Below are 11,738 nucleotides of genomic sequence, written 5' to 3'. Positions count from 1 at the left end.
TGGCACAAGGGTGACGAATGCAAGACAGCGTCAGCACAAAAAACAGACCGAGCGCGCAACACACGAACGTCATCGTCTTCACTCTCGCTGGCACAGAGCTGGCGCCGATGAGCACCGGTACAATCTCTCCTCGCGCAAAAAGGAGCCAATCTGGCGACCCAGGGAGAAGACGCTACATGCGGGTCGTAGCAGGGTTTAAGCCGCGCTACGTGAACTGTTTCGCGGCCGCGGCAGCGATGATCTGCCGTTGAGTCGACCGGCTCGACGACGTAGTTCACGGGAGATGTCTGCTCCAGGATGCGGTAAGGGCATTGGTACCTTGACAAGAGTTTGGGGGAGATGCCTGGAGTTGTGGACGGGACCCAGAGCCAAACCAGCGCTCCCGGGGAGTAATGGGCACTAGACGCAGCAGCGTCATGGCGTGATTTCTGGCGACACTGGTCTTGCGCAGTAAATGAAGCCAGTTGACGGCAATCTTCTGCTTACGCAGCTTCAGAATGGGTTTGGCTTCAGAAATGTCCGTTGGTAGGGCAGAATGGTGTCCATGGAGCATGAAGGTTCACGTCCATACAGGAGAAAGAAGGGAAAAAGCCGGTGGTAGTTTGGGCGCAGAGTTATAAGCTATGTGACGAAAGGGAGTACTCGGTCCCAGTTGGTATGATCGTCCGGCGCGTACATCTCAAGCATGTCGGCAAGGGTACGATTGAAGCGTTCGGTCATGCCATTAGTTTGAGGATGGTATGCGGAATCTGTGCGGTGTACAATGTGGCATTCTTTTAGAAGGACCTCAATTACGTTTGAGAGGAAGACGCGGCCACGGTCGCTTAGCAATTCACGTGGTGCACCATGTCGCAGAATGATGTGACGAAGAAGGAGCCAGGCGACGTCTTTCGCGGTGGCAGCTGGTAGCGCATGTGTTTCTGCGTACCGTGTGAGGTGGTCTATGGCGACTATGATCCAGCGGTTCCGTCAGGAGTGTTCGGGGGTGGGCCGAAAAGATCGATTCCGACGCGGTCGAATGGTCGGGCAGGGCAGGGCAATGGTTGTAGAGGACCAGCGGTGCTGCGAGTAGCTAGCTTACGGCGTTGACATGCAGGGCATGACTGAACATACCGGCGAACGTAACGATACATGCCTCGCCAGTAGTACCTCAGGTGCAGACTGGAGTACGTCTTGAATGTGCCAGCATGACCGCATTGGGGGTCGTCGTGGAAGGCGCTGCAAATGTCCGTACGCAAATGACGAGGAATAACGAGGAGCCACCTGCGGCCATCGGTTAGGTAATTGCGACGATACAGCAAGCCTTCACGAACGGCGAAGTGTTGAGCTTGACGACGAAGGGTGCGTGAGACAAAATGTCAAGAAGGGAAGCGATCCAAGGATCTTTGCGCTGTTCGACCGGCATGTCGGTGATGGTCAGAGATGACGAATTACAAGTAGAAGCTGATGAGCAGGCAGTGTCAGAAGGCAGTGGCGATCGATATAGGGCGTCAGCGTCCGAATGTTTTCGCCCGGAGCAATAAATGACACCTATGTCACACTCTTGTAGGCGTAAAGCCCAAAGAGCGAGGCGTCCAGTCGAGTCTTTCAGGGACGATAGCCAGCATAAGGCATGTTGGTCGGTGACAACGTCAAACTGACGCCCGTAAAGGTAGGTGCGAAATTTACCGATTGCCCAAGCAATTGCCAAACGCTCCTTTTCTGTTACGGAGTAATTTGGCTCTGCCTTTGTGAGGGTACGGCTGGCATATGCTACAACATACTCGCCAAATCCGTGTTTGCGTTGAGCGAGTACAGCGCCAAGTCCGACGCCACTAGCGTCCGTGTGTATTTCTGTAGGCGCGTTGGGATCGTAGTGACGCAGGATTGGTGGAGACGTGAGAAGTCGGCGGAGGGTCGTAAATGACTCATCACAATCGGTATTCCATGCCGAGAGGGGGGTGCTGCCGGCGAGAAGCTGCGTCAAGGGGAAAATAATGGAGGCGAAATTGCGGATGAAGCGCCGAAAATATGAAGACAAGCCGATGAAGCTTCGGAGCTCCTTTAGAGTGCTGGGCTTGGGATATTGGGCAACCGCTCGAAGTTTCGCAGGATCTGGTGAAATTCCTTCTTTCGAGACGACGTGGCCTAGGATCGTAAGCTGACGGGCGCCAAAATGACATTTCTTTAAGTTTAACTGCAAGCCAGCAGTAGTGAGGCACTCGAGAACTTGTTCAAGGCGAGCGATATGAGATGGAAAACCTGCAGAAAAGACCACTATATCATCTAAGTAACATAGACCGGTCTGCCATTTGAGTCCCCTGAGAACAGTGTCCAGCATCCTCTCGAAGGTTGCAGGCGCGTTTCAAAGGCCGAAAGGCATTACATTAAATTCGTATAAACCGTCAGGGGTGACAAAAGCTGTTTTTGGACGCTCGGCTTCAGCCATCGGCACTTGCCAGTAGCATGAACGCAGATCCAGAGAAGCAAAATATTCTGCTCCTTGAAGGCAATCCAGGGCATCGTCGATTCGTGGTAGGGGATAAACATCCTTTCTCGTAAAGTTGTTTAGCCGGCGGTAGTCAACGCAAAATCTGATCGAACCATCCTTTTTTCGCACCAGCCCGACAGGAGAATCCCAGGGACTGTTGGATTCCTGAATCACGCCGCGTTGCAGCATTTCATCTACGTGATCGCTAATAACGCGACGTTCGGCTTGCGATACTCGGAAGGGACGCTGTCGCAGTGGAGCATGGTGACCAGTGTCGATACGATGAACAACCGCAGACGTGCGCCCCAATGATGATTGGCCGACGTCGAATGAACCACGAAAGCGTTCAAGCAGTTGAACAACCTTTGTGCGCTGGGCTTGAGTAAGCGCGTTATCGATGCTACGCAAGAAGGCGTCTTGGTCAGGTGAGGCGGGTGCGGTGGCGGAAGTGGCGGCATTTATCTTTAGTGGAGGTGCGACTAAGAAATGCTCCACATTTAAAAAAAAAACTCCACTCACGGTAGTCGATCCCAGGACCTCTAGGTCCGCGACAATAGCTGGCGGGCGCTTGACCCACTGCGCTACCGTGGAGCTTCTTTTTGCTTCTTCTTCTTTTTTTGCCTTACATAAGAATTTCACACCCTAATCGTAAACCAGAGAACAGTACAATGATACACCATCAGCTGTAAGCTGACTGTATGTTAAAACTTTGCCATGTGTAACGACGATTTCACTCTGGAAACCCACTTCAGTGCATCCATCTGCGCTTTCTGAATTTCGATATATTTGACTGAGGGGTCAAGTGGAAAACAGTCTAAAGACCTTGTTGATATTTTATTGCGTGTACCGTTGTACCGTGAGGTATATTCTGCAGGCCCAAGCCAACACGTTCTTAAACGCGTGAAAAGAATGCTCGTAGCGCCAGGGGTTCAGACATCGTTTACCAGTAAAACTTTACCAGTAAAAGCATCGTTGGAAGATAAGGGATTGTTAGTTCCATGGAGCACAGATTGTTTCCTATGATTGTAGATTGTTTCCTTTCTTTTCAACCTGGTAACGCTGCAAATAGATTCACCGATTGAAGAGCTCCTTGCTAGGCGAGCGCGGAATCACTGCGATAGAAACGGATGGAAATACAGCTTTTCTAGCGATCGCCAGTGTGTAGTAGAAGACAGCCTTCGTGACTTTCATACTGAGGTGCCGTTTCTGGTAGCATCGTCGGCAGACTGAAGCATTGTCAGCAAAGAGATGGCCGTCGTAGTAGCATAATGTGCTTGTTAGGTGGTTCATTGATCTCATTTATCTCGGCACGGCTCGTCGACTTGGCTTTGCCCCTCACCAAGCAGAAAGTAAGGGCGTGTAGGAATGACCGATTTCCAAATATTCAGCTTATCTGCAACGACAGAAATATTGTACGAACATTGCGGAGCACGTCTGAAAATCTTGCCGCGACAAGCTCGCTTGCCATCAAGACCCTCTGAAAAGCTCATGCTGTGATGGGTTCTGTAGCACAAGTTGGTCAAGGTACACGGTCGTGTCCACGACCGCCAGCACTACATCCTAATGATTGCGGTGAACTGTTTACTACAGCTTAAAAGCAATATACTAAAGAACATCGCTGGTTGTTCTGGTCGTCGGTTCATAACAGCACACAAAAAAAGTGCTCTAACCGAGCTTCGGCCTCACATCTTAGCTACGCTGCTGAACACGAGGTAACACTTAACCAACATTACCCAGCGGTATTTATTACTAACGAACATTATTAGAGAGCACTTTCGAACTCTATCTGAGAGAACACGTTCATTGCTAGCGTACAGTTGGTCAATATTGGGCATCGGTTCAAGACCACTAGACTAAATTACGACGCACTGAGTGACGCCAGCTAATACTCGCCAGTAGCCAAAATTAGCGTGCACTCGCCAAAACTTAGCAAATACTAGTCAGTATGAGTCAACAGTTCTTGCGCAATTATTGAGTGCCTTGTTGTTCGCTCGCGTTACTCTCCGTTCCACTCTGAAGCGATATCCAAGGAAAAGGACAGCAAGCCACAATAAGCATAAAATTATATTGATTGTCTAAAAAAAGCTTCGAGATGTATTGCACGCAATGTAATATGAAGCGTGTGCAATTAGCTATGACAACTGCCAAGTAGTCCATGACATGCATTTTCCCCCTGGGATACATCTGACAGGTTTACTACACCTAGATTTTGGGCAAGCTGGTCGAATTTGAAGTGGCGTATCAACTAATATCTTGGTGCCCATAACTAATGAGTGGGACGTTGTTGCGCTTTCTTCCGGACAGCTAATCCAGCATCGGGCTCCAGCCCTACAATTCATGTATGACGAATGAAACAGGCCCGCAATCCCACCGGCAGTGCTATCAGACTCTAGCGATATCTGTGTGGCACAGTCACTCGGACATCCTGCACACAGTTACCCAGGTTGAGCCCATGGCGTCTTATATTGGCTAGGTTTAAGCCCACTGCCTCCCTGAATTCATGGTATTCCACATATTGTACTACATGGCCATGAACCTGGTGCTTATCTATAGCTTGTGGTGGTGCCTTATTCTTGCAAAAGCCAAATGTGCGCCGTTGCGTTGTATGGACAGCACCATGACATCGTCTCTGGTCTAAATATGAAGTTTCAAACTTTCCTCTGAAAATCCGGCGGCAGAGCTCTGTCTGACCCAATTTTATACGCAGGGGTGCAGGTCTAAAAGACAATAAAATAGCGAGGAAATGAGAAAAACTAGCCAAAAGGTAGCCAGCTTGAGCCACGGGCAGCAAAAGTAGCCAAATGTAGTCACGCATGTGTGAAAACAACTGCGACGCTTTTGAATTAAATGACTAAATTAAAGAGAATTTTGACGGAAATGTAAATAGGTACACTAAGAACTCTTCAAAATCGCAATTTCTGATATTAAAGCATAAATTTTTTACTTCAGCAATTATTACGTACAGGATGACGAAGTTTCTTGCGATGTCGCAGAAATGGCATTCTCTTCGCGCTTATTCATAGACTTCATAAGACATAGAAGTGCTAGCCATGTGGTGACCATAAAAAATCAGTAGTACATCCATACTGTAGCATAGGATGCTGCAGCTGCTTCCTATGCTGCAGCAAAAAATGCAGCATAGGAAGCTACTGGCTGACTGCTTCGCATGAAACCGATTCCCAAAATGCGTGAGATCTGCCGATTTTTTTTAATGCGAAGCAATTCTTAGCGAACCTTTGTCACTTTGAGCGTTTCTATCTACATATCTATCTATCTAGTCGCCTACGTCTGGATGCTCTCATGGTCACCTCCTTAACTTGGTGCACACCAAAATTGGGTGGGAGGGTAAGAAGATTTAACGAATATGACTGTCGGGTCAAGACATGAAAAACCTGAAAATTATGTCGCGTACGCCGTCAAACCCTTTCCTCCAGACACGTGTGGCACATACCCGTTTATCACGGGCCGCGGTGTACGGGTATGCGCCACAGGTGATTGACAGTTTATATCTACCCAGGAACGGCGCGAACAGACATTGGTAATTTAAATGCGAGAGCGTTAAGAAAAACAGAGATCTGCAGCATTGGCCCGAAGAATGGAAAGAATAAAAATTAGGATCCCAGCAGGAATGGAACCCAAAGATTCTGCGTGGCAATCACGTATTTTACCACAGAGCAGCGCCAGATCTATGAACTGGTTTGGAAAAACAGCCTATGTAGACGTAATGTCGGTGCAATGTGAATTGTGGTTGTGGAGCTGGCTATCTAATTTTACTAGAAAGCAATAAACACACTACATATGTACTCCTACGATACAGGCGTAATATCAGATTAACGTCTGTGGTTCGAGTGTTGGCTTCGCTTTTATAGCAGTCTAATAAACATTACATTTCTATTCCTATGACTCAGCAAGCTATATTCAAGCATTGCTCGACAGCATCCGAGACAATACAGCATCCGAGAAAGATGTTGGGGACCCTTATCATCTTATAATATGAGTTATTTACAAGTAAATTGTAAAATCTCTACCACATTAGTAAAAAAGAGTTCAATATCTTTGACAGCTTCCAAATAGTCAATGATTTGCTCTTACAATCTTGGCTATGACTAATTCACAATCTATGAGGAAGGTCGTCATTAATTAAACCGGCATACAAAGTGGCGCCTCAATTCTATATTCAGCCTCCACGTCGAGCGAAAAACAAAGAAAAAATTGGCCGCGTATCTGCGTGCTTCGCTGCAAATGTCGTGTAAAGACGATAGAAGAGGCGCTGTGTGAGATATGGACGCCATCTGGCAATACGTCGGGAAACATGAGTGCGTGTGCGTGCTGGTAGTCCGGCGCAGCAGCAGGCGAAGACCTTTGCAGAGAAACGTCCGCACTCAACGAGTACTCTCCACACACTCTTTTATTTACACGTCGCCTGGGTAAAACAGGAACGCCAGAGCGGCGCCCACAACCGGCAGCCTGAAGGCCGCCCACAACGCTGCTTTTTCATTTTTTAAATATTTTTTTCACCTTTTTGCCCTTCTCAAAACTAAAGTTTTTCAACACCAACCCATGGCATTCGTACAGTGCAATACAGAACCGAAACCGAAACACAACAATGAGCTCGTGCGAAGGGCACGGAGGAAGGCAAATTTCAGCGCAGTCGCTTTTCAGCTTTGTTGAAACAGCGCTCACTAGACGACGAGGAAGTAAAGAAGGCACAGGACAGGCAGCGCCTGTCCTGTGCCTTCTTTTACTTCGTCGTCGTCTAGTGAGCGCTGTTTCAACAAAGATAAACGCATACCAACTCGCTCAAGCTTCCATTCTTATGCATTTTCAGCGCAGCTTAAGAAACTAGGGTCCTTAAAATTACGTATGTATGCATTTTCTATTAAAGGAACACGCCACCTAATACTTACCTAGTGATTTTGCACCTCAGATATGCATGATATTTACTTTTTGATCGACAACGTTCACAAGTATGAACAGCCGTACCAGTTCAAGAGGGCTGGCCCTTGGGCAAGTGGTTCAACTTTGGCCGAGCGGCTGAATCGAGGGACGTGCCGACAAACAGAAAGAGAGACAGAAAGACAGACAGACCAAAATTTCTGCGTTTGAGTTCCCCAAGAAAGACTATCGTCTTTAAAATTACACATTATCTCCACCTGCGGGCAACCATGGTGGGATCACTGGGATGCGAAAAAAACGACCACCGATGCTCGCACCTCGTGGCGCTGCTGTTCCTCCTTGCTCGGTCAGCACGGCGCGGTCGGGTCACGTAGCACTCTGTCCGCGGCCGTGCACGTGGTTTGGCGGCAGGAAGGCGTGCGCATCATAAACAGTGTCTCTTGGCGCATTTCTGTGGGGTCCAGAGACAGTAGGTTATAAGTGACAGCATCATACTAGTACAGTAAAACCTTGTGATACGATCACGGCTCGTACGAATTTTTCTGTGGTCCCGGCGAAGGCCCATTAGCCTGCATTGTATTAGGGTGCGGTTGTTGCGAACCGATTTTCACCCCGCGAAGTTTGATACGAACGTACGCTCGCGCACAGGTACGAACAGGTGCTGCCCGCGCTGTCGCGGAAGACGCGGCAGTCTCGCGCGGGCGCGGGCATGCGTGCTGCGCGACCATCAACCTTGCCTCCGAGATTGTGCGCCCGAATCTTGGAGGCCGTTATGCGCTTTCGCGTTTAGATTACAGATGACGTTGACGTCGCGTTTTTTTAACGCGTTCACGTGTGCTCCTGTGCTCGAGGCAGAATCGTCTTTGTACTGCGTTAACACGTGCCTGCCACGTGGATGCAAGCCATGTCCTCGCAATTAGACGTTCTATGAAACAAGTCTGAAACTTGGGCTGCGGGTCCATCATGAAGTCCCAGGACGAAGACCCCAAGTGACGAAGCGGACGGTCTTGGCGAAGGAGCTAGGCCTCGCAACATACGCGCACACCTGCCAACTCTCCGGTTTGCACGGGGAGACTCCCGAATTTTGAGCACACATCCCGATTGTGCGGGCACGGCCGTAAATCTCTCGAACAGCGCCCGCAACACCACCGCGATAAGAAAATAACAGCAACAAAGGACAGCGATTCTAAAATTTTCTGGCCTTCATCAATCGCGTGCAACGCGCTTCTTTAGTTACCTTCGCTGCAGTACTCTAGTGTAATGTAGAAAAGCGTAGTACGATTAGGAAGGGGCTACTAGCGGTAACGCGTCACAACACATCTGGTTCATTAATTACACACGCGCGCACGCACCGTATATTTACGAGTACAAGTATGATCGTATTTCACGTCTAAAAAGTTTACTGGCAATCATTCAGAGCTGTTGATGATATCGCTGCGGCCCTGAGAAACACTAAATCAAAACGTGTGCCAACTTTCTTTTGTCGCATACTAATTTTACCTGTTTTCTGGTGATACGAATTTCGGATGATACGAATATTTTTTTAGCAACCCCGCGAAATTCGTATCACCGAGGTTTTACTGTATATCTAGAGTGTTTCAGGCTTTCTTAGAAGGGCGCAAGGCAACGCAACTCGATTGTAAAGAGCAGTGCCCATCGGTGGCCTACATTTGACTACACTCTCATAACCAACCAACATTAGCTAGTCCTAGCCAACGCCAGCCAATAATAACTAGGACTGCCTTACGCAAACAGGAAGTTCGCCAACATTGTCTGGAGCAAGCCAACAGTTGGCCAACATTAGCGAGCAATACCTAACAAAAACCAGTAGTTAGCCGACGTTATCTGCCCCACCATGGTGGTCTAGTGGTTATGGCGCTCGACTGCTGACCCCGAAGGTCGCGGGATGGAATCCCGGCCGCGGCGGCTGCATTTTCGGTGGAGGCTAGAACGTTTGAGGCCCGTGTGCTTAGATTTAGGTGCATGTTAAAGAACCCCAGGTGGTTGAAATTTCCGGAGCCCTCCACTAAGGCGTCTCTCATAGCCATATCGTGGTTTTGGGACGTTAAAGCCCAAATATTGCCACGTGCCATGCCGTTCTTCGCAGCTGCCACTGTCGAGCGACAGCCGTCGCGTCATTTAGATAGGCTAGAGCGGACTGCGATGAACTTTCGATGGGCCTATCGTATCAGACAGTGCAGTATCTGATGGTAGGTGCGCGCATGTTATGTGTTGTTTTCTCAGCGCTTAAATAACTGGCAGCACGTAAGATGTGGGTTTTTCTTGGGTGGAACGGCAGCCGTGCATGGGCACGCCGCTCTCATTCTGTTAGTGTCCCTCTTGTGTTTCTTAAGCGAGAGGCACAAGTCCGCCTCCTTAAGAATAAAGCTTGTCTGCCGCACCCTGGTCTTCTGTGGATTCCAGTGACGTTATATTAGCCGACGTTATTTAGAGCAGCTGAATGTTAGCAAGCACTGGCTGATGTCTAGCCAACAGTAGCAAATACTAGATCAGACTAGCGACCAGTTAACCACTAATAACCTAAACTGGCACGTACGAGCCCACACTTGGTATGAGTCAGCCACCACGAGCCACCCGTGTCCACCCTAGGGTTCCAGTTCCCCTGTCCACCACTGGGTGGACACGGGAACAACCACCTGAGGGTTTCCGTGGATGCTTTCGTCCTCCGACACAGACCCCCACCTCATCGCTGGCGAGCGCCTGTCGGGGTTCAAAGAAGCGACCCTCGTGTTCATAACACACAAAACAAAAGGCAGTGGTATCCCTGAGGTGAAAGAACACAAGAGGACTCAGCACTTCAGAAGCGGCCGCTGGTTGCTGTCTCGCCTTTCCAGTTGCCAGACGCTCGCCGTCGCCCGATGTCGCTTGGGGTGTCGCCGGATCGCCGTCTTCGGGCGATGGTTGTCGGACCGCCGGCTCCTTCATTCCGGTGACTAGCTCCCTCGTCGCTTCAGCCGGACGTTTGACGCCTTGGCCTTCTCCTTGCGTCTCCTCCGCAGCGCGATGTTCTCCTTGAAACACAGAGCGTTTTTTTTGTCGTCATTGTTTGGATCCTGTCTAATGCGCCAGTAAATAAACAACCTCCTACCCACCCCCTCTTGTTTTCCTTGAGAGCAGAGCTCTCCTAGTTTGCCTAGCCACTTTTCACGTAGAAGGGCGCGGAATGTGCTTCAACGGCCTCGTCGTAGTTGGTTGTCGCTTCCCAAGGATTGAGACGAGTCCTTTCCTAGCAAACAACTTTACTTTTAAACACAATATATACAAGGTTACAAGGTAGTCATTTACTTTTGGAGTTGCGCTACACTCCTCGGCAAAGCCGAGAGTAGATAGCACCGCTCTTGCAACAAGAACGCCCGTGGGAAGCCAGGAGCCAGGTTCTAACTTCTTGGTTGCTCCTCCCCGTTCTTCCCACGGCAAATGAAGAACACTCAATGACCTGATTTGGCCGACTGTAATTTTGTCTGCCGTCGTTCTCCCCCTCTCTCTCACTTTCTGCGGTCTTTCAGCCACCTGCGTTAGAGAGAGGAGGGGAACGGCCGACAAACGACATTTCTAAATGTGCACTACCACACGCGATGGTGGCGCCGTCCAGCTCCCCGGTCATGTTCACCTGTGCGCCCTGTCAGAAAGCGCGCCCATTGCAATCAGCACATAGCGGCATACCGTCTCACTGTAGCTGCACCTGCTTGCCTGCTTTCATCTAGCGGTTCCTGCAACCAATTCCCCCAGGTGTCGTTCCCTGAAGGCGCCGCACTGGTGTCAGGTGCCTGCCGCTGATGCTGCTGACTGGGCTCGGGGCAATGTCATGACGCGCTTTTTGGAGAAAAGACAGTCAACTCTTTCTCGCGACGCCAGGCCTTACAATAGTAAACTTTATTTAGGCAAATAATCAGTTTAGACAGTGCGCGGCATCTGCTAACTTCTGTTTTAGTAGAATTCGAAAATAGCTATATACATTAAACACGTAAGAGTGTTGTCAATACAATGCAATGAAAGCATCGCCATTTTCAAGTATATGGCGCAGTCATGGCTTATAAACAAGCACCAGGGTCATGGCCATGTAGTACATACAGCACGTGGATTACCGTGAGTCCTGGGAGGAAGAGGGTTGAAACCTAGCAGATATACGACGCCGCGGCCACAACCTGGGTCACGGTGAGCAGCACGTTCAAGCGACTGTCCAACATAGATCTCGCTAGAGTATGATACTCCTTCCGGTGGGACTGCGGGCCTGTTTGATTCGTCACAAAAGAATTGTAAGGCTGCATTATGACGCTGGATTAGCTGTCCAGATCAAAGTGAAACAACGTCCCATTTTCGTTTTTTTTTGGCTGCACTAGAAGTCTCCATA

This window comes from Rhipicephalus sanguineus, unplaced genomic scaffold, assembly GCF_013339695.2.
Source record: "Rhipicephalus sanguineus isolate Rsan-2018 unplaced genomic scaffold, BIME_Rsan_1.4 Seq484, whole genome shotgun sequence".
Lineage (NCBI taxonomy): Eukaryota > Metazoa > Arthropoda > Arachnida > Ixodida > Ixodidae > Rhipicephalus > Rhipicephalus sanguineus.
The sequence above is the reverse complement of the archived record's forward strand: the minus strand, read 5'-3'. Positions refer to the sequence as shown.